Source organism: Hemicordylus capensis, chromosome 6, assembly GCF_027244095.1.
Source record: "Hemicordylus capensis ecotype Gifberg chromosome 6, rHemCap1.1.pri, whole genome shotgun sequence".
Taxonomy (NCBI): domain Eukaryota; kingdom Metazoa; phylum Chordata; class Lepidosauria; order Squamata; family Cordylidae; genus Hemicordylus; species Hemicordylus capensis.
This window is the reverse complement of record NC_069662.1, coordinates 86,131,606-86,153,167: the sequence shown is the minus strand read 5'-3', so window position 1 is coordinate 86,153,167 and position 21,562 is coordinate 86,131,606. Positions and strand designations below refer to the sequence as shown.

At 42.1% G+C, this 21,562-nt stretch overlaps 1 protein-coding gene across 5 annotated transcripts in view; it reads right to left on the bottom strand.

The window, feature by feature from the left end:
• The window catches only part of GLI3 (GLI family zinc finger 3), a 376,435-nt gene that overhangs the window by 134,993 nt on the left and 219,880 nt on the right, over positions 1 to 21,562 (bottom strand). The window contains exon 1 of one of the 5 annotated variants that reach the window (XM_053264776.1): positions 2,865 to 2,996. The exons of the other annotated variants lie outside the window; for them this stretch is intronic. The gene's annotated coding sequence lies outside the window, so the exon portion shown is untranslated. Of the gene's footprint in view, positions 1 to 2,864; positions 2,997 to 21,562 lie in introns of those variants that run through there. 5 annotated transcript variants of the gene reach the window in all.

Genomic DNA, 21,562 nt, shown 5'->3' with positions numbered 1-21,562 from the left:
AAAAAATGTACTTAGGTCTTCATGTTTAAGACACTTAACAAGCAGTTTGCTTCCTTGGCACAGACCAATAGTGAGTTGGAGCTGTGGCCTAATCATGCAAGCTGGAACCAAATCGACTGGAAGAATTAGGAGACTTGCGGCCCCCGAGGAATGTAATTCATGTGGAAAAGCAGTTGCCGGAGTGAGCTTAGGGAACCGCGTGGGAAGAAAACAAAATAAACAGCCCGACAAAGAAAACAAAGCCTATGGAATAAGGGCTTTTCCAGCACTTGAGTACACTGAAACTTCAGTGAGTACCCATGACAAAAACCTCATCAAAGGCAGACCTCTGTGTGAGCAAATACACCAGCAAAATGGTGTACTAGGTCAAAAATACTAAAACTAAAACTAAAAACCACCCCTTCAAGGTATGTTTTTAAAAGCTTAGTTAAGGGGGGGGGAACTGGATTCATCAGACAGATGAAACACTGATAACCCAACAATGAGCCACTGTTTTACTACAAAGAAAGCTGAAGGCTTGATAATTACTTAGGATTTCTCTTTTTTCTATGATCTTTCTATGAAAATGACAACAGGTGGCATATGTAGGAATCATCTAAACCAAACTACATGTTTAAAGCAAAAGTGGGGCGGGGGGTGTTATAGCAATAGTAGTTTGTAGGATTCAATCCTAATTCCCTCACACAAAATTATAATGGCATTTAATATAATTATACAACTCACGAAAGTAAGAATATCAGAATTTGCTCCTCCTGTTTTGTTCTAACATTGGAGGAGATGGTGTGGTGAACCTATAAAACACTAAAGGCAGCTTAATAACAACTAGCTGGACCAAGCACAGAGCATCTGCGCCTCTGACAGCCCGCCCAACCACTCCCCCCGCCACTTGGTTGGGGTTTCTGGCCGGCTTTCAAGTCGACCCGGCCCCTCCTGCCACCACCGCCTCATTCTGGCGGCCAGCCCGGCCCGCCTCCTCCTCTTGGTTGGGCTGGGCCCAACGCCACCTCCTCCTGGTGGTCTGGCCACCACCTCATCCTGGCGCCCGGGCCAGGCCCGCCATCTCCTCATCCTGGCCACCGCCTCCTCATCCCAGCAGCCGTTTTCTCCGCGTCCCATCGCTAGTCCGGTAACTTCTCGCAAGAGCTGCCATGCATGGGATTAGTGATGGGTACGCCTAGGAGAAATAAATATATAGAAGATCCTCCAGGAGATATAGTGCAATGTCTGGCAACTGAATTCAGGGAAAGCTAACCTATGATTGTCAATGCAGATATTTCTGGATTAAACTTAAAGTTGTGCCATCGAGTTGGTTTCGACTCCTGATGGAGCCATGTGGTTTTCTTTGGTAGAATACAGGAGGGGTTTACCATTGCCATCTCCCGTGCAGTGTGAGATGCCTTTCAGCATCCTCCTATATCGCTGCTGCCCGTTACAGGTGTTTCTCATAGTCTGGGGAACATACCAGCTTTATGCCCATAGATTTCTGTATATCTGCTCTAAGCCAAGTAATTTATGAATTTCTTCCATTGGCCTTCTTTGATCCATTTGTATTTTATACCTTTTTGTGTAATCACATTTATTTTTTTTCTATTTGATATTTTTCATTGAAAAGAAAATGGGATATAAATATGAAAAACTAATATGAATGAATAAATAAAATAAACACACACACACACACCCTTTGCATGAAATCTAATTCTATTAAAATGAATTGGAGCTTTACCACTGACTTCAATGGGAAGGGAATTGCATCCTATTCTTTTAAAATAAGGCAAACCTTTCTTCTAAGTTCATGAATAAATTATTGAGACATCTTCAGGGAATGTGGGACTGGGTGTTTTTGTTTTCTTTTTTGCAAGATTAACCATGATTAATAAAAGTAACCTCCTACCCATTCTCAGTATCACTGATCATTATAAAAAAGGTAAACCTCAATAATGCCAAACTTATTATTTCAACAAGTTTGAGCCTCTCTGCTTGCCTTATGTATTTCTAATAGCAGAAAAGGCATTCTTTATCCTGGCTAGCTGCCTACGGATGCTCTCAAGTTACCCTGCACGCACATAGCTCTCAATATCTGCTTTGTGATTCTAACATATTTTAAATCTTTTTTTAAACCACAATTCCATTCCAAACACCTAAAATAAGTTATGTTCACAACAGCCCTCTGGGACTTCTGTTTTAATTACAGTTTTACATGCTGTAACGTGAGTTTGTGAATTAAAAGAAAATAAATTGAAGAGTGTGCCTGTAAACTTTTAAGTCAAATCAATTTCTTGAAATATCAAATGTGTCACAGAGTAAGTCTACAATATTCTGTGAATGTAAAGAAGGCAATAGTTTAAAATATTATTAGAAGTTTAATAATGGTTATTAAAGATAGCTAATAACATTCATTATCCACTATGTTTGTGATTTCTGTACTAGCAATCTAAAATGAACACTACTATGCTACAGGATTAGCAACTGTGTCGATTATCAGCAGGTTCCCTATTAAAAGTCGTTATGTAGACACAAAACATACGTAAGATGTGATCTAAGGTCACTGGTGACACAACCCACAACCTTTCAATTCAGCCTCAGTACGTACTTTCATGTATCATACCATCAGCCCATATTAGTGTCATGAATCTGTTCACCTGAGGGAGTCTAACCTCCTTTCTTTATAGAAGGCCTTGAAAGTCTTGACTAAAACCTTCATTAAGATTTACTACAAAGTTTCTGGGCTGCCACCAGCACCCTAATTAGCAATTTCTTACTCCAAGTTAGGGATTACGTTTAGAGAGACCAAAAGATACCATAGGTCCAAGTCCAAGAGCTACCATAGGTACCCTATGGTATCATAGGCCGAAACACAGACTCACTTGTGGGGCCGTGATGAACAGCAGTTTCCCAAAATGGATTATTTCAATCCCACATACCCAAATCCAGTCTCTCTCTTAGGAGGCAGAATTTGGCTTTGGGACTCTTTAGAAAGTCACATGCCCGCATGTCAGTCACCTCCCTCATCTCACTGCTCATGCAAATAGCCGGGTTTTTAAGAAGAGGGAAAAGTCTTAACCATGGTGGCAGGTGCTTCTATGATCAGCAGCCTGAGGTGATCCAGGCTGCCAGTCATGGAAGTGCCTGCCATTACAGTTAGCGTGTTCCTCTCTTCACACAAACACTGCGGGTTCCGTGGGCAGTGAGATGAGGGAAGTGAGTGGCATGTGGGGGTGGGATTTCTAACTCCCTCTAGGCAGCCATAAGCATGTTCAGGCCTTTGGAGATCAGGGTGACAGGGCCCTTGAGGATTTGGGACCAACCATTAGGGAAGTTACTATATTGAAGCTGGTTCTTCCAACTGTTTTATTAATTACAACATAGTAAATTAGTCAGCAGGAAATTAGGTGAGAGATGCCTCTTAAGACTGTCACTTAACTGGGCAGTTATCAGTCTATATTGTCATCAAGTAGGTGGGATGAACCGAATCTGTATGGGTGTGAGACAGCTTTCCAAGCGCACATTTGCTGTTTACTGGAATGTAATTAAACCAGTATGTTTTGGCAAACTTGGGGCCAGTTTGTAATTCTATATAGCTGGGTATTAAAATATATCCCAAGAGAGGCTTCTCCACTACACTCTTGCTAAAAACAGCACCACTTTAAACTGTTATGAAGCATTTTCTCATCAGTGATTACAATGAAGTTACTCAAGTCACTTTGCTACATTTCTACTAGAACGCCACTCAAAGCCCACAGAGAAGGTCTTCTGTGCTTGATTGAGAAGTAAGTGCTTTTGTATTTGCTGTATACATAAGTGTTATGTATCTGTTAAACTTAAGAGGTAAAGTGTGCTGTCAAGTCAATTTTGACTCCTGGTGACCACAGAGCCCTGTGGTTTTCTTTTGGTAGAATACAGGAGGGGTTTACCATTGCCTCCTCCCGTGCAGTGTGAGATGATGCCTTTCAGCATCTTCCTATATCGCTGCTGCCCGATATAGTACTAGCGGGGATTTGAACCAGCAACCTTTTCCTTGTTAGTCAAGCATTTCCATTTAAAAATAACCATTACTAAATCAATTTAGGAGGGGGAAAAATAAAAATCCACAAATGCAACAAACCCAAAAAGATGTGTTTTGCATTTGTGACTTTCTTTTGCACTTCATTGGCCTAATCCTACAAAACGCAACTCCTTCTTTCAACTTAACTCAGAACAAGCTATTTTAACAAGGGATAAATGTATAAAATGGACTTTAAAACTTGAACTAGATGTGGCACTTCTTACTTAAAGGCAGACAAGAAATGCCAAATTGGATTTACAATAAATTACTTTGGAGTTATGTTGCAGCAATATCATTCAAAACTTCCTCATTGCCAGAATAAAAAGCTTACATGAACAAATAATACTTGTACAAACCAGAGTGTACATAGGCCCTCAGCTTGATTTATATAATATATACAGGTTTGTATGTTGTGGCATATTCAAATGCATGTGTGTGTGTGTGTGTGTGTGTGTGTGTGTGTACGTGCAGGCAGGCAGACACATACATCCATTCATGTGCACATGCAATAAGCTTTGTTTCTTTTTATTTTGAGAAAAGTTTTAATTTTAGAGAAAACTAAGTTGGAAGCATGACATACATTAATAAAATGGGTAATAATTGTTTTAAAGAATGATGAAGGGAGATGAAGAAGGTATATTGAGCTACTTTGTCATGGAATATTCCTGCACAAAAATCTCACGTGCAGTTTTTAAAAAATATTTAAAAGTGAAGGCTTTCCATTTTAGTTTTCTTCAAAGCAAGACTTAACATGAGTGAAAGCATTGTACTTTTTTAAAAAAAGGTCTATCACACTCCACTACCTCACAGGCCACTGCAACAGGTTTAACAGCAGCCTCTATAGAGCTTGGCTTGCTTCCGGTTCACTGAATTTGAATACTGCAGTCAATATCTGTTCACTCGCTTAATACTGCTGACTGCAGCACAACGAACATAGGAATTTTGTCAAAGATGCCACAGCTCAAAGCCTCTAAAAATGCAGTATATTTGCACGTTTTTTGCAGCAGAGTACAGGAAGATACAACAGTTTTTAAACAACAAAAAGATCAAAACAGAATTAGGAGGATATAATTAATGTTTTAATGTGCGAAATGAAGGTGTTGGTTTTAAAAAAATTCAAACAGTGCATTTATCTTTCCTCCACACTTCAAACTTTTCACAGTCAGTGGAATCAGACTCAGTAGTCTTCACGCAAATGTAATGAAATTCAATTAAATCTCAAATTTTATAATTTGTCTAGCACTCCACATACACAAACCTTTGGACTGAAAGGAACCTTTGTTCTGTTACCATGCAGCAATCTGACATGCTCTGCAACTGAAGTCCATTTATATCTTCCAAGGCTTCATTATCAGTGTTGATCCAGACATCAAGAGAAGTGGAGTGGCGGGTTAAAACAATAATCTTCTAAATCACAGCTTAAATCAGTGGTTCCCGACTGGGGATGAGCCCGAAGGGTTTTGGCGCCTCTTTGGAGAGGCACTGAAATGCTTCAGCTCCTTGGCGCCAAAATGCTTCAGTGCAGGGTTCCTTTAAGAGGAGGCGGGCAGGTCCTACCTGCCCATCCTCCAAGGCCCTGCAGCCCCACACCGCAGTGCTGTTCAAATGGAAATACCACAATGCAAGTGGCAGCTTATGCCGCTTTACCATTTAAAATGCTGCCATGCTGTTGCTGGCCCCGCAAATGCCGTTGACACATGAACCAATGCAATTTATGTGCCGACGCCGTGCAAGGGATGCCTGGGAAGCATCCCATCACCGCAGTGTGGTGTTTTGAAGGGGAAAGCGGCACAAGCTGCTGCTTGCACTGAGGCATTTCTGGTTGAACAGTGCTGTGGCAGGGCAGGGTGGCAGGGGCTTGGAGGATAGACAGGTAGGACCTGCTTGCCTCCTCTTAAGGGAACCCCTTGCCGCTCTTCGGATGGCACCGAAGTGTTTTGGTGCAAGGTTTCCCTACCAGGGGTAAAAAATCCCTGGGGTACTTTTAAGGCTTGTAAGCAGAGTCATCCTGCTTCCCCTGCTCACTTATTAGTGATTAAGATGCAGCTCCATTACTCCTAATCAGAGGACTTGGCTATTAATGTCACTAGTTTCTATCCAGATTATGTTACTCATGAGTAGTGCTATTGAAATTATTGGGACAAATACAGAGATGAGCAGTATCGAAAATACAAGTATTTTCAATACTTCTGTATTTTGTATCGAAAATACTTTCCAGAAAAGTATTTTGGATTTTGTACTGAAAATACATCTGCTCAGGTATTTCGGATTTTTAAAATACATTGCTGAAACTAAAATACATCTCAGCCAATCATTGCTTTGCTTTCTTGCTTCAGGAGCTGCCTTTTTATTGCAAGCAGGCAGCCCACTGACTACCTAACATCCTCATGTGTGTGTTCTGTTCCTCCCTCTCTGCCCCCTTAAGTCTAAATAGTTTTACTCTGCCACTGACTGGTCAGCCAGCCAAGTTTGAAAATCAAAGCGGGCGGGAGAGGGTCTGCCTCTGTGAGTAAAATGGGAAATCAGGGGTGAGGGTGATGGGAATGGAGAAACATAGCAAAAACAAACAGGCCTTATGTTGTTTTGGAATTATTGATCTGATTGAGTGTTAAAAAAAACTGTTGAGAACAAAAACAAAATATGATTATTCAGAATGTCTGCCTTAAACTCCCCCCTACATTATTTAAACATGTTCCCAAGCATCTTCCAGTATAAAATAATGAGCTTATATAATTCATTTATTTATATTTGATTCCTGAGAATCTATGAATCTATCTATGAATCTATCTATCTATTTATCATATTTTATACCTCCTGATATGTGCATCTCTAGGCAGTGTACACAACAAATATAAAATAGAGTAAAAGCAGTTAAAATTTCATAGAATAAAAAGTAAAAACAATCTCATAAGATAAAAACAAATTAAACAGTTTAAAATTAATTTCAGTTAAAAGCCTGAGAAAACAGGTGCATCTTGAGGGTCTTCCTAAAATCAAACAAAGGAGATGCTCTTCTTATTTCAACAGGGACCATATTCCAAAGCACCTGGGCAGGCACAGAGAAGGCCCAGTCCCAAGTTTCCAACAAACAAGTCGGCGGCAACCATAACCGGACCTCTCCAGATGATCTTAATAGGTGACAGGGTTCATGACAAAGAAGGTGCTCTAAGTTCCCTGGATTGAGGGCTTTATAGGTAATAACCCGCACTTTGCAGTTCACTCAGAAACACAGCAGCAGCCAGTACAGTTCTTCTAAAATCAGTGTTATATGGTCTCTTTGGGTTGTCCCAGAGACCAATCTGGCTGCCGCATTCTGTACCAATTGTGTTTCCGGGCTATGTACAAAGGCAGCTCAACAGAGTGCATCACAGTAGTCAAGCCTGGAGGTTACTAGCATATGCACCACTGTTTTAAGGCCATTTACCTCCAGAAATGGATGTAGCTGACATACCAGCCAAGGTAGATAAAAAGCGCTCCTGGCCACTGCCTCAACCTGAGAAACCAGAGAGTCTTTGGATCCAGGAGCACTCCCAAGCTACATAACTGATCTTTCAAGGTGAAGTGTAACCCCATCCAGAAGATGCAGATCTAAACCATCTCTTGGGTCCCAGTCCCTCACAGTCAGTACTTCCGTCTTTTTTGGATTCAACTTCTGTTTGTTATCCCTCATCCAGCCCATTGCTGGTTTAATTTTTGAAAAACTTGTATTGCTTAATGGAAATGGAAAAAAGTTTGGATAAGTAATGAACATCTCAAAATTGTTTCCTTTTTTCAGGCAATGTATTTTGTATTTTAAAATACTATTTTGTATTGTTAATGGTTGTTTACCAAGTATTTTGTATTTTATATCTAAAATATATCTGCTCAGGCATTTTGTATCTAAAATACTTTTTAGAAGTGTTTTGCCCATCTCTGGACAAATGCCTTTTAATTTCAATGAGAACACTCATGAGTAACTCAGTCTGGAAGCCAGTTGTTGTAATAGTCTCTCTCATTAACTGTGACATTTTAATTTGTGTGCATACACACACAGCCAAGGTAAATAAAAAGAAAATCCGTATCTGAGATGAAGGTTTTAGACAGAAGAGATACACATATGTTTTTAAAGGCTGAAACCACCTAGCTTAAATGATTACAAGCAAACCCAATAGAACCACAGATTCTCCCTTTCCTTTCTCCCTCCTTCATGTGCTCCATCAAGAGATTGAAAACTTTCACTTTTTATTTCAAAGTAACCACAGCTCTGCATGTCATTTTAATTCAGAGAACTGTGGTTCATTCTCAGGGGAACAGAACCTGAAACACAGTTGGATACTGATTTCTTCGAACAAACCACAGTTAAAACTAACCACAGTTTCCTGAGTTTGGAAGACATGCAGAGCTGTAGTTAGTTTTACATGAAAAGTGGAGCCAAACAGCACTCCCAGCCATATTTGCAATAATCTATACATTGTTTTAGGCCTAGCGTTGGACCTGAAGTGAAAAGTCCTGAATTCAAATCTCCATTCAGTAATGAAGATCAATGGGTGATCTTGCACATGTCACTGGGGTTGTGCTTGAAACAGATTTTGGATTTCGTTTTGAGCTCGAAATGAAACACAAATATTTGGAATGTTTTGTCAGAACAACCGGTCAAGCTGGTTGTCCCAAAAGGAACGAGCTCAGAATGTTTTGAGTGTTACAAGCATTCTGAGCACCATTTGAGAGGGCTGTTTTCCAAAGAGATCGTCTACCAGTTGGGGTTGGCAGGGAGACCAGGCCTCCACTCTGGACTTAAGTGTGTCGGCCCACCTTGAAGGGCTGGTCTACCCACTGCATGAGGCGGATAGACCAGGCCTGAACCCTGGACTTAGTATGTCAGCCTGCTTCACACGGTGGTTAGACCAGCCCTCCAAGGTGGGCTGATGTGCAGAAGTCTGGTTGGTAGACCAATTCCTGGAAAAACAGCCCTCCAAAATGATGCTCGGAACACTCGAAATGTTTCAAACAGAATGGTTGTTCCATTCTGAGCTCGAAAGAGGCCTTTCATTTGAAGGCCCAGCCCCCCCCCCCCCCCGCTCGGAACACTTGAAACGCCCCATTTTGAGTCGGAACATTCCAAGCTCAAAATGTTTCACACATCCCTACAAGTCACTGTCTCTCAGCCTTACCTTCACAAAATGGAATAAATCCATGTCTACAGTCCTCAGCTTCTTGGAAGAAGGCTGAGATATAACTGATAACTAACTAACTAACTAATAAATAAATACATAAATACATCTCTTAATCAGTTCCAGTGAATAATTCTTCAGCCCTCAAAAGGATCCCTTGCCTTTTATACAGACTTTTCTTGTGTCTTTGCATGTGTCTTGTCCCTTTGCATGTGTCTTGTCCCTACCCAGGGAACTGTAATCTACAGAAATCCCCTCTTAAAGAAAGGCATGCACTATGCCATACTATGCCACTTACAGGGTTTTCACAGAAACCTTGTTACATGATATAAACACAATCTAATTTTTAACTGATTTTGCAGGTGTACTTCCAAATGAGGATTTATGAACTCCAGCTATTAAGATCCACATATACTGCTGAAAAGGTTGCTAAAGCTATACAAAACTCCCATTGAGTTTTCTAAATGATGCAATGCTCCATACCTAAGGAGACCACAGTTTCAGTCTAGACTCTAGGCTTCCTCTTTCTTGGTTCATAAGAGACCACTTACTGGAAAAGCTATTTGCAACTGATTTTCCAATCCAGGAGTATGGAGCAGGCCTTTATATCCTGCTCAACTAACTTAGTAATACTGAGTGTTAACTGGCTTCATTCCTGGTCAGCATACTGATATTTATCTAATTCAGCAACAGTATCTTAGACTCAGCACGCAACACCCAATGTTCAATGCTACTTCCCCCCACCCCAAATAGCTCTTTTCACTCCCTGCCCAAGGCTCCCATTTACTCTTAGCATCATACCCTAATGGATGGTATTAGGGCTGGCCTAGTCAGGGCCTGCCCAAGGAGTGCCATCAGGATGCAAAAACACCATGAGTCTTTCTCAACATCGCTGAACCCAGCTCCTCATCTGTAAGTGGGAACATCTCCTAGGCACGGAGTTGGATGGGAGAATGCAGCAGAGGCACAAGCTATTTGTGGCACTACTGCTTAGGCCCAGAGTATTTAAGAGAGTATCTTCTTCACTATGAGTCTCATCGCCCATTGAGATGATCTGGAGAGGTTCATTTGCTGTTGCCACCAGCTTGTCTGGTGGCTACACAGAGAAAGCCTTCTCTGTTGTTGCCCTGAGACTCTGGAATGCGCTCCCTGCCGAAATAAGAGCCTCCCCATCTCTGACATTTTTTTAAAAAAGTTTGTAAAGACACATTTATTAACCCAAGCTTTTTAACCAGAGTTGTGTTTTAAGGTTTTAATTTCTGTTTTAATTTGTTTATGTTGCTGCAAACCACCCAGAGATGGACTTTGGGGGAAGTGTACAAATATAATAAATATTGTATCCTTCCACTTTCACTCTCAGCAAAGGGATGTCATCTCCTGATCCACTGTGATAATGCAGGTAGAAGGGAAGGGAGAAGGAGCAGCTGCCAAGGGTCTTGGTGGGGGCTTCTCTCCCTCCTGCTCAGTGAATGGGAGAGAGCATGGCGACAGAAGCATTCCTTCTGTCACCACATCCTACTGCCCCATTTGCCAAAGAGGAGAGAGGGAAAGAGCCATCCACCCACATGCCACTCCCTCCATCCTCAGTTCCCTGTCCTTCCCTATTCAGATAGGTTTGGGGAAATGTGGTGGAAGAAGACACCACATTGACAGGGACACATGGTATGGGCAGACAAAAGAGACACATGCCCTGTGTATGGATTTTGCCCCATAGTCCCTGCACTACCTGGCATTACCCTTACATATCCCTACCCATAGGTTCTGCACAAATGAAATTACTCATGTTCCAAGCATGTTCCCAGGTAAGAGAGAGAGCTGTGTGAAAAGGTGGAAGTTATGCTGAAATGCCCCGTTGCCTGTCTGCATGTGTGGTCATGCACCATACTAAGGCTTCAATCCTGTGCATACTTACCTGGGAGGCAGTCACCTTGAATACAGTGGGACCTGTTTTTGAGTAAATACATATAGGACTGCTCCGCATAGGAGAAAATTAAAAGTCAATGATCCATTGAGCTGAATGAAAAACTTCCATATGGGGCACTGCAGACATGGTGACACTGGATCATTGCTAATGGAAGGTCTACTTATTTTTCAGGGCATTTACATTGCAGGGGCTGTGCCTGCTATGGAATTACTACTACCTTATTGCTGAATAATAGGTCTATATACGTGTGTGTGTGTGTGTGTGTGTGTGTGTGTGGTTTTTTTATAGTTGTCATTTCTAGGGCTGTTACATAATTTGTGATTTAATATTCAAAGCTGTTTTGAGTGCACAGAGAGGCAGGATATAAATGTTTTAAATAAACAAACAAGACATTAGAAAACAGGCTATTTCAACAGTACTCTTTGAAAACCAGAAATGCATCTTGTGTTTAGAAAGCGAGACACGTGCATATTCTAATGCTCCTTAAATGCTGCTATTGAAAAACAGTTTAAGTTTTATGCTCCTTCATGCTAAGCTGTAAATTGAAGATGTACAATAGGAATACTAAGAAATCTAAACAAGTCCAAACAAACAGGTTTCATTAACTGAAAGTGACACATTTCAGTACATATTCATGAGGCCTGGGGAGGGGGGGCGGTTATTATCCGCCTGTAATTGCAGTTGTTCTAACACCTAATAAGCTATGGTTGGAAAAACAAAGACAGGTTAATTTGTGATTTCCTCTACTCATTTGGAGGCAAATTAAGTGTCAAACAGCTAATACAGAACATATTTCATTTTATGAGATTCTAATTTAATTCTGCACCATATCGTTGATGCCTTAATATGAGGTGGTTTATCTAAGAAGAAGAGTAATTTATAAACCTTTTTTCAATGGAATCTTTAATGATAGGATATGATAGCATAATTATAGCAGTAGCTGCTTGTCCTAGTGTACACTATAAAATCTGACAGCAATTCCATCATCAAACTAAACCCTCATTTTGAAGGGTTTCTGACTCATATTTATGTAATTTTGCTCAAGAGTAGAATGGGATAAACAATTCCTGTCCTCAAGTAATTAAAATAACTTACTAAGATATCATTTATCTCTCTCAATGAGAAGATTTATTATGAATACCCCTTACAGTATTTAGCTTTTGTTTTCCTCATATGATGTTTTGAATTCCCAGATGTGCTCAGGCAGTTAAGAGATCTATAAAGCATTCTTTAATTTTTCACTCAGTTTTCAGTACTAATAATACTTTAACTCTCTCTCACTGAAATAAATGAGGTTTTCAGTTTTTGACTTTTGCTGATTTGTGCCCAAAATTCACATCAGATTTTAGAGAGGAAAAGAAAAGAAAAAAGAGAAAAGAAGAGAAAGTTAGCTAAGTACAATTAACTCTGGTACAAATGGGTATGCGGCTCATGCGAAAACTTTGCCTCATCTGCTCTTCTGTGTCAACAAGCTCAAGACAGATTACAAGTCAAGTCCCAAAAAACTCCAGCTCATTTATCTACATTATCCACTGGTGCTTGCCATTTTCCTTTCTTCCTTTCTCAGCATAAGAAATGTTCTATCTTCAGTTATGCAACTCTCATAGATATTGCTAGGTGCAATCCTCCTCAATACTCTTGATTCTGTCCTAGGGACAGACACATGCATATACATCACTTGGTTACTCAACACATGATGACTTGCTGCTGAAAGATCTAGACTACTTCCATGGCAAAGTCTTACATCTAATATGGAAGTTCTGTGTAACCTGATATGCAACGGCTCATTCAAAATGCAAGATCACTTAATCTAGCAGTTATCAAGAGACAAATATGCACATCACACAATCTGGGAATACGGCTGAATGCAGGCACAGCTGAAAAGTATATTCAGTAATCCAAAAGCCCTAAGCAGGCAAAATCACTGATCTGCACCTTTTGTTGATTTTATCCTGTTATTAGGAAATATCGGAAGGTTTCTCTCCCAACACACTGGATTATGTTGCTACATGTACCTGAATTTTTAAAAACAGTTAAAGGAACATTTTAAAAATAAAGATGCAATAAAGATGGCAAAAAAGGTAGTCAACAGTTGTTTTCGAGAGTGTAAGGGTTCAATTTTTAAACTGATGCATCTCAACCATTTTATATCAGATCTGCACTGTATTTGGAGAGAGGTATAACTTGTCTGTTTCACTTGTTTTATATCTGCAAAAGTTCAGGCAGATTGGAAAGATGGTTTCAATTTTATGACCAACAAAAACTGTTCAGGGCTTATAATGGGAGAATTGTAGAACAACTCCTCATCTTAACTATACCAACACTGCTTTGCCAGTATAAAGACACTGTCCTGTCTACCCTGTACTTTGCTGTCTTCAAGAAATCAAAATAGCTTTCAGTGGGTGACTAACCTAAGATTTTATCATTAAATTCATCCAGGACAAAGATAACAGCCCTAAGAAAGTTAGTTGTGTCTCACTAACACGAATGCCTAAAACTTTACAGTTTCTTAACACCCACTGTGAGAACTGGCTCCTCCTCCTCTCCCACAACTATAAGATAATTATGTACTCGCACTTAATTACAGAGCCCAAGATGGCTCCTGAGTTGCTAGCACAGCCTATTATTTCAATAAGAATAAAAATGAAACAAAAGGCAGAATTTGGCTGCATATAAACCAGCTTCAGCAGAGAAATTCTTAGTTCAGCAATGAAACTTGGAACTACATTCTGCGTCTCTAAGAATAATTTCTATTTACATGTTCAGATATCACCTTGAAGCACTGTTTCTTTTAACTAAAGTTGAAGAAATCTGGATTGGCATAACAATAATCACTAAATCTTGGTTTGTTTCACCATATTGTGGTTTGTTCAATTCCTGCACATTGTTGTAATCAAATCTGGAGGTTACCAGCATATGTACCACTGTTCTGAGGTCGAACCCAAGAAACAGACACAGCTTGCATATCAGCCAATATTGATAGAAAGCACCTCTGGCCACTGCCACAACCTGAGACACCACTGAGAGGTTTGGATCCAGAAGCATTCCAAGACTGCATACCTGTTCCTTCTGGAGAAGTGTGACCCCACCCAGAACCGGAAGATCAAAATTGTCTCCTGAGTTATGACCCTGCACATTAAGTACCTCCGTCTTATCTGGATTCAGTCTCAGTTTGTTATCCCTCATCCAGCCCATCACCCTCTCCAGGCAGGCATTTAGGGAGGTTATGCCTTCTCCTGATGATGCTGACGTGGAGAAATAGATTTAGGTGTCATCAGCATAGTGATAACAGCCTGCACCAAATCTCCTGATGATCTTTTCCAGCTAGTTCATTAAAGAACATTGGAGACAGTATGGAGTCCTGGAGGGATGCCTTATACAAGTTCACATTTTTAAGAACAACAGTCTTCAAGTGACACCATCTGGAGTCTGTCCAGGAGCAGAACCACAGCAAAGCAATGCCTCCCACTCCCAACCCCCTCAGACGCTCCAGAAGGATACTATGGTTGATAATACTGAAAGCCACCGAGAGATCCAAAAGCACTAACAGAGTCACACTCCCTCTGTCAATTCCTAATTGGAGATCATCCATCAGGCTGACCAAGGCCGTCTCAACCCCATAGCCCACCCAAAAGCCAGTTTGAAATAGGTCTAGATAATCAGTTTCCTCCAAGATTGCCTGGAGCTCAGAAGCCACCGCCCTCTCAATTACCTTGCCCAGCCATGGAAGGCAGGCCTATAGTTGCTTAATTCTGAGAGATCCAATGCAGGCTTCTTCAGAAGAGGTCTAATAATTGCCTCCTTAAGACAGAAAGGAATCCTGACCTCCCTTAGAAAAACATTTATATTATCTACCAGGTCTTCTACAACAACCCCCCTCCCTGATAGTATAAGCTATGTCGAACAAAGATCAAGAGAACAGGTGGTAGGCTGCACTGTTCCAAGCAGCTTGTCCACATCCTCAGGAATCACAAACTGAAACTGATCCAGCCTAACCACATAAGAGGAGTTGCTGGACAATTCCGCATTAGACACTGCAGTAATTGTGGGGTATGAGTTTAAGTCGGCTCGAATTTGAGAGATTTTAACCACAAAGAACTCACTAAAAAGTCACAACAGGTAAATGATGGTTCCAAATTCTGATTCAAGGGAGGAGGGACACACACTAGCCCCCTAACAACCCTGAACAACTCCACTGGGTGTGAGCTTGCAGATTCAATATAGACAAAAAAGAACTGCTTCCCCGCATGTATCTTCAAATGTGCTCTATGTTGTAATCGGCTGGATTCCTGCACTTCCTCTCCAGTCATCTACCTCACCGCTTCAGCTCCCATATAGCAAGAGGCTAGTTTTGAAGCGGGTAGGAGAGGACGCTTAGGAGCGATCATGTCTACTCCCCTGGTGAGTTTGCTGTTCCAATTCTTCACCAGGGCATCAACAAGATCACCGGCAGAGCCAACACTAAATCCTTCCAAGGCGTCTTGGAATTCTATTGGATTCAATAACCTTCTCAGGCAGACCATCTGAATAGGCCCCTCATCCCTGCGGCGGTGGGACATGATTGTGAGTTCAACCTTAACCAGAGGATGGTCCGTCCATGACAATGGGAAAATCACAGGAGTCCATACCCATGAAGCACCACCCTGATCAGAGTAAAAGACCAGATCAAGCATGTGCGTTGGTCCTGAGACCGCTTGGGACAGGCCCATAATTGTCATGGCTACTATGAACTCCTGCGGCACCCTGGGCAAATTAGTCCCAAAATGAACAAGTCCCTCACCACAAGCCTGGGTGACTCCAGTGCCAAGCCCAAGGCCAAGTCCATGTACATCAGCTCAGTTAGGGACTCTGTTGGACAGTGAGCTGATCCCAGTCTATCCCTGGCCCCTAAACTTAAGTACACACATTTGTTATGGTCAAACAGTTCTACAGGGATACTATTAAGGGAGATTATGTTCTTCTAGACTACAGCCACTCCACCTCACCACTCACGTCCCCTCACCTGCTCTTCAACAGAGTACCCTGGAGGGAGAAGCTGGAACCAGACTGGGCCACCAGCCTCCCCCAACCAAGTCTCTGCGATACATACCAGGTCAGCTCCTTCATCCAGAATCAGAACATGAATTATTTCTGATTTATTTTGGACCAGCCTGAAATTACAAAGGAGCAAGCGTGGGTGGCTGGCACTGCTTCCCAAGGTCAAAGAGTTGGCAGGACAGCTGGAAGGGAAAATAGCTAGTAGTTTTCTGATTTCCCTTCCCCTGTAATGGCCTGCTGACTTGCCAACATTACTTCTTCTAATTCCCACAACCAGCAGACTAGACACCTCATAATCTGTGGATATGCCCCCTGTCTCCCCATCTCCAGACAAATTCAGGCACATTAGAAACTAATATCACCCAAGACTTAAAACAGCAGAAGCTAAAACAAAATTTTAAAACCCACCTGCCACTACCACACACACTTAAGTTTCTGGGCCAGGAAGCCTGGCCCTCACCCTCGTTGTCCTCCAAAGCTGCTCCGCCAAAAGTGCAACCTCTTTGGTGTCGCCCCTTCGGTGGTGACCCCGCTGCCACAAGAAGCGTTTCTATATAGACCCAGAAATGGCTAGTCTGGGCAGGTGGTACTCAGCAACTGTTGACTCACCCAGGTCCCCAGTCCTGCACAGACTCCCCACAGAGCATCAGCAGCCACAATCCCACAGGTCACACAGGATGCTAAATACCTTGCTACTAGACCCACATATTTATCATCCTGAATCCATTGACATGGTTCCTTTTAAGTTCTGAGGAATGTGATTTTGACATCTAAAGAAAACTGTTGAAAAATACTATTATTTTAAATAAATATTTCAATAATTTATATATTACATGTTAAACTAAGTAAGCTTTTTTTGGACTGTACCAATTCAGACTGCAGGTGGGATCATAGGCTGTTCCCTTCACCAATCACAACTAAAACTTTCCAGGACATAGCAAAATAGAATGTGAGGAAGAAGGCTAGGCTGAATCCTTCTGCTTAAGGTGCTAATTTGATTTGCGCAAAGTGTTTCTTTAGATTGTGAAGTATTCCAACATTTATCTATATATTTAATTCTCCTGGGTGTGCCCAGGAAAAATGCGTCCCAGCAGCCCAGCTGATTGGCTGGGCTGCGGGGGCGCCTGATTGGTCCTGGCGGCACACCCAGGAGAACGGCGGCGGCGGCCATGGCCGCTGGTGGGCCCAGCCTGGCAGCGACGGGGACAGGCCGAGGAGCCGAGGCGCCGGGCCTGGCCGGGCGAGGCGAGAAGGCGGCAGGGGAAGCTGGCCGAGGCGGCGGCAGGCCCGGGCAGGCGGCAGGCCCGGCCGGAGCCCCGGGCAGCGGCGGCGGGCCTGGCCAGAGGAGGCGGCGGGCCCGGCTGGGAGGAGGCAGTGGGGGAAGCCGGAGGAGGCGGCGGGCCCGGGGGAAGCCGGAGGAGGCGGCGGGCCCAGCTGGAGGAGGCGGCGGGGTAAGCCGGGCGAGGCGGCGGCGGGCCCAGCCGGAGCCGTGGGTGGCGGCGGTGGGCCCGGGCAGACCCCAACTAGAGGCACAGATGCTCTGTGCCCGGGCCCACTAGTACTTTCTATTTTACAATTCAGTTGTACAAGTTGTACAATCCAGCAAAAGCTCTGCCACTGATTCTTAGGACTGTGCATCACATTGGGTCGATAATCAGACCCGATTTGCTTTATTAGGCAATTTTTCATCCGATCACATCTGATGAGAATTTTACCAAATAAAATAATATAATTCAATAAAATAATATAATTCAATACAATATTGTATTGCAGGGGTTCTCAAATGTGAGTCACCAACATTGTGGGACTCCCATCACCCCTGTCACAATTGAAGGCCATTGTGGCTGGCTGGGGATACAAGTTGTAATACAACAGCACTGAGGGACCTACGTTTGACAACCCCTGTGATACTGTATTTTATTGAAATGCATTGGGGAAGGGAAGAGTCTTACTTGCTAGGTGAGCAGTGGGCTCCCCCCGCCCGCTCTTTCTTCTTCAGTATCCGCGGCCGCAGTAAGGAGTAAGCAGCAGTGTTTCAAAATGCTGCTTTTCTTCCTGGTAACTGGCCCACAATGCCCCAGGAAAAGAGGATACTTCATGACATTGCATCCTTCAACTATAGGAGTAGCTATTTGTTTCCACAGTAAAGCATTAGGGAAAGGACGCAACGTGAAGTTGCTTCCTTTCATTGGGCACTGTGGACCAGCTGTCAACAAGAAAAGTGGCATTTTGAAATACCACTGCTTGCTACAGCTGATAAGATTGAAGATTTCTTTGAAGAATGAAAGGGAGCCCACTGTTCACCTATCAAGTAAGATCCCCACCTTACGCCAATGATACATTGAACAGATACAGCTTATTTGTTAATTCAATGCATTCAACCTCCTATGTGTCAAACTGAGGATCAGGTCGATCAGATTCTGGTTTTGTTTTTGTTGGGGGTGGCGGTAGGGTGTGGATTGTTAATGCAGAGACTTACTGATTTTGACAAATGTATAAATTCATCAAGCATCTCTTGATCACTTCTCAGAAATGGGTGAATTCAGCAAGCTTGAGGATGCCAGCAAATATAAGATGAAAGCCAAATCACATACAGCATGGCTTACATACGGAACATCACATACGAAAGTGCTCTGGGTTGGTAAAACTGATTGTCCATGTAGTGAGGTAAATCTGGTCTTGGGCAGGGTCACACTCCATCTGAAATACAAAGTCTGCAGCTTGGGGGTGCTTCTGGACCCAATGCTGTCCTTGGAGGCACAGGTGGCAGTGGTGTGCAGAAGTGCCTTTTACCAGCTACAGCTGGTGTGCCAGCTGTGACCCTACTTGGAGAAGTCAGACCTGACCTCAGTCATTCATGCTTTGGTAATGTCCAGATTGGACTATTGCAATGCGCTCTATGTGGGGCTGCCCTTGCAGACTGTTCGGAAGCTTCAGCTGGTTCAGAATGCTGCCGTAAGGATGCTCATAGGTGGAAATCGCTTCACGAGTATTATACACATTCTTGTCAGCTTCATTGGCTACCAGTCTGCTTCCGGGCTATATTCAAAGTGCTGGTATTGACCTTTAAAGCCCTACAAGGCTTGGGGCCAGGGTACCTGTCAGGCCGCATTCACCCATATGAACCTGCTAGGGCCCTCTGCTCATCATCCCAGGCTCTGCTCATGGCCCCGCCACTAACAGAGATCCGATTGGCAGGGACTAGAGACAGGGCCTTTTCAGTTGTGGCCCCTCGGCTTGGGAACATCCTCCCTGAAGAGCTTCACCATGCTCCCTCTCTCACTGTTTAGAACTCATCTTTTTAAGAGGATTTTTAATGTTTCACCTGTTGTGTATATCTGGTAGGTTCTTTAGTTTTTATAATTCTTAGTTTTTGGCTTTAAGATTTTAATTTGGAATTTTAAAAGCTAATTTTGATTGTAGTTTTAGCTGGGATTTTTGTTTAATTTGGTTAATTTTATTAGTGTGATTTTATATTGTAACTGTTTTATAAATGTTGTGAGCTGCCCCAAGCAGTAATGTACTGGAGGGGCAGGGTATAAATGTTTTAAATAAAAAAAATTTAAAAAATGGCTTGCAATATAAGGCTGCAATCATAAACATGCTTTCTTGGGAATAAGCCCCATTTAACTCCATGAGACTTATTCTGGAGTAAAATCAAGCTACAAGGTGGAAAAAAAAATGGCAGCTCATAGACCTTCTTCCCAAGCTAGCTGTGCATACCACTATTCTCATGATGCATTTACAAATAATCAACAGTGGGTGCACTAGGTATCTTTAAAATTACAAGTAAACTTTGGAGATAACTTAATTTAGACTGTTCAAAAGCATGTTATTTCACAACTGAATACAATCCAAATAATAAGACGCAAATAACTTCAACAGGGGAAAAAACCCTCACAGGTTCCTGGAAGCTGCTTCTTCTTTTCTCCCCCATTGCTCCCCCCCACCCCGCCACCACCACAACCACACCGGCCCCACTATAAATACCCAGTTTTCCTTGAATGCCCAGTGAAGACTGCAACACAGATTTATTGCTAACCTTCAGGCAAATTTCTTCTGAAATTACAATTTGGCTAATAAGAGACTGATCCAAAATAACTGGTGGTAAAATATTGTGTGTGTACTTGGGCATGTAGTTAGGATTGTTAATATCAATTAATTCTGCTCACAGAGGAGGACTTGTTTTAAAACAACTTCATTTTTTTCTCCAGCATATATGTAATTACACAGCTGTAACTAATAGCCATGGAGAACCAATCTGCCATCTAAACAACTAGCATTATTCTTCAAAGTATTACTTGTGCTTTTCTTCTTTTATTTCCACATTGTGAGTGGGGGATTATTACAGATGATTAAATGTATATATCAAGCCTTTTAGCAAAGATGGAACGTGCCTTTGTGGCTTAGGGTTTTTATAGATTATATAGCAGTTCTGAGTTTTGCAGTCCAAGACACTGGATAATGTTTTCTTCCTATGATTTCTGGCATTCCTTTTTCCATCCATAACAAAGTAATCTTTATTTCTGCATAAAGCTTTTCTTCCTTTTTCTAATACATGCTATCACTAGTATTTTTCTTTATCTTAGTGTAAACTGTGTGCTCTGTCACATTTGCCATTTTGTTTGGGTGACAATCCCATCAATCAAGTGATTGGGCGTGCATGTATACAACAGTGGGAACTATGAAAATCTACCAAAAATTTTATTACGTTTCAGAACAGTCACTAGGGAAAAGCCTATGACATTATGGGATATTTTTAGCAATGAAGAATTCCAAATCTAATCCAAGCAATGAAAAAGAAAACAGCAAGGGCTGAGGTGGGTAGACACACACTCTAGCCCTAGTTTGTCTAGTGGTATTTTTCAGGGTTGGATATTTTTAATTTAGTGCTTATAGAATGACAACTACAGAATAAATGTCAACAAAATATATAGGTAACAGTTGCCAGCTACCTATTATAAGGCGCAATGCTAAGGCACCACCATCGTTTTGCTTCAATGAATCCACAGACAGATAAACTCCAGGGCTCCCAAGAGTAAATCTTGCTCTTTGGTTATACCAGAAAACCTTTCCAAAGGTACAGTAAAATGTCTAAGCACCTCAGTTTGGATATTAGTAGGAAGCTTTGGAAAGGTATGCTTTCTCCCTATCTTTCATCCCATCGGGAACAAATTTCTCCCTTCCTCTTCTCATCTGCATTAACCATGGTTCAGCATTGCATCTGCACCAATACTAACTAGACTCCCTTCTCTTAACCAAGGTTTGAAATAAGGGTTTAAAGTACATTTGCAAACCCAGGTTAAGAAGGAATCTGTTTAGTACTAGTCATGTTCATCACTGGTGCAGATGTAAAGCTAAGCCATAGTTAAGGCAGAAAAGAAAAGGGAATTCATTGGCTGACATCCT